The following is a 2573-nucleotide window of genomic DNA, read 5'->3' as shown; positions in this document are numbered from 1 at the left end:
GGATGCTTCTCCCTCATTCACCTTCTGTGAACGTAGCCTTGGCCAGGAGGAGTTGATGTCGTCAGACGGTGTCCTTGGATCATCAAGTGTTTCGACCCTGAACCGTAACACCCTCCCGATGGTGGGTCAGCGCTGGTGGCCAAGTTACTGCCCATCTCATCCTCCTGGCTCCCAGCTAGACTCATCTTTCCTGCTCCATAACCAGCAAGAGGCTGTTTCAGCTGCCTCCCCCATCCTGTGAGCTGCTGTCTTTCTCTCCCTCCCTGTTTTCCTATGGCTGTGAGCATTCTCCACACTGACTGGTGGGAATCCTCTTCAGCCAACCTCGACTGCAAACAGCCATGCCTGCAAACCTTTTCCCCCTGCAGTCATCAGTTCCCTCTGCTTACTGCAGGGATCAAAACAACAACAACAATAGGATCCCTGCAAGTAATAGTAGAAATCCTCCTTCACAGAATATAATTACATCCAGAGATGCTTCTCCTTCATTCATCTTCTGTGAACGTAGCCTTTCCAGGAGGAGTTGATGCAGCTTGCACAGCGGGTCCTCTCTCATTCCCCATTTGTGCAAGTTTTCAAGTGTCTTTCTTCTCTCTATTCTATCAAAGGTGAGTAAAATTCTGATGACACATTTATTCAAGTTTCAGTATTGTCCATGTTACTTACACTTTTTTTTTTTGCAGGTGGCTTCACCTTATTAAAGTAAGTTATTACTTGAAATGAATCAATAATAAGGATTTAATATTTATTAATGGTGATTTTAAATTGATGCATTTCACTCACTGGCTAGTTCTTTGTTTTGTTTCATCTTCCATCATCCGGGAGTTCCTCCAACAGAGCTCTGTTCCGTTCTCTGGACCAGGAGCTCTGTTCGGGGAACTCCTGGATGATGGACAGGACACCCGACCCGACCAGAAGGACGGATGACCAGGGACCAACTGGAGAGAGGTGGCGTGTTTTCAGTCCGCTGACTCAGTAAGTCCCCACAACGACTACAAAAGTACCAACAGGAACGCAAAGTAGTGATGAGCTAAAGTTAACTTTAAGCAGGTTGATGTATTGTGTGAACTGAAGGCGCCTGTAGTTGTCCTGCACCTGCAACACTACACATTAATTTATGGCTTCATATCTATAGAAGGAACACAAATAGTTATTGGAGGTTTAATTCAACTGAGCAGCAGCTACCAACAATGCAAAGCTTGATTTTCGTGCGTGTTGTTCTGTTTCACAGGCCACCATCCGATCCAGACGCTCCTGCCTCCAACACCACCCTCTCCAGCCGCTGGGGGGCGTCCTGGCTCTGCCTGCACAGAACTAGTTTTGGTCATGTGCTCGTTCTGTGCCGGTGGGTCCAGGAAGCTCCCCACTATGCAACACATGGACACCCAGAGGAAGCTGCCACCTCGTTGTCTCGGAGCTCTGATGGCCAGCCAGTGAAGAGGAAGATGTTTCCAGCAGCGTTTCACCGTATATGAATGCATAATGTTTAATGTTTAATGTAAATAGTCAGATTTAACTTGTTTCATTTACGATGTAAAAAACATTAATGTATAATGTTTATTAGAACAACTTTAAGATAAGCTTCTAGATTATTTTCATGATTGTATTAGCATGGTTGGTCGGTTGTTAGTTTTTAAGTTTAATAAATGTGCAAAATTCGTATAAACGTGTTTTTTCACTTTTTAACTTTAGGTTATTGATGAGTGACTATGATCATTTTACATGTTCGTCACTATTTTGTTAGATGTTGAATATAGTCAAACAATGAGATGTGACGTTAGAGTGTGTTCTGTGAGATGTTCTACTTTCTCTGATGGTGGATCAATGTGGAGCTTCTTCAACACTCAATCAGATGCAGGAGTCGCATCTGTTTAACCATCAGACAGATGTTATGAGAGGAAGTCACCGTTTCAGCAGTCAGCAGACTCTAAAAACACCTGAGACTCAGCATGGAACATTGGTGGTACTACTGGTGGTAATACTAAGAGGTTTATACTTCAATGAAAACGTGATTATGATGATGTTTGGAAAGATTATTTTGAAAATTGGTGACTAACATTCACCCGATTATTTAAAAAAATAAATGCTGGCAAAACAATTTTTTAAAAAAACAAAAGCTGATTAACTTTTAAGAGATAACTAGTTTTAATAACTAGTGAATTAAGCTTAATTCACAACTAATTTTAAAAAAATATATAGATTTTTTAAAAGATTAATATGCACTTTTCAAAGCTGTTTTAAAGAAGCTAATGATTCACTTGTAAAGAACTATTTAAATATCAACTTTTTTTTTTAAATGACTAAGGAAATTGGTTCGTCTTAGTTATATTTTAAAAGATTATTTCAAAAATAGCTGTTAAAAAACTAGCTGACTACCTTCAAAAATATTTTTTTTTTCAAAATAGAAAACTAGCATTTACATGTTTACAAAAAAAAAAAGAACAGATGATGAACTTGAAAAATTCTAAACATAGGTGATTGACTTTAAAAATAAACAATATAGGTGATTAACTTTTAAAACTAGAAAATTTCCTTGCAGAAAATTTGAGAGTGCCACGGGAGTCTGCCGGGAT

The sequence above is a fragment of the Stegastes partitus genome, unplaced genomic scaffold, assembly GCF_000690725.1.
Source record: "Stegastes partitus isolate 25-593 unplaced genomic scaffold, Stegastes_partitus-1.0.2 Scaffold534, whole genome shotgun sequence".
NCBI lineage: Eukaryota > Metazoa > Chordata > Actinopteri > Pomacentridae > Stegastes > Stegastes partitus.
Note: the sequence above shows the minus strand (reverse complement) of the source record.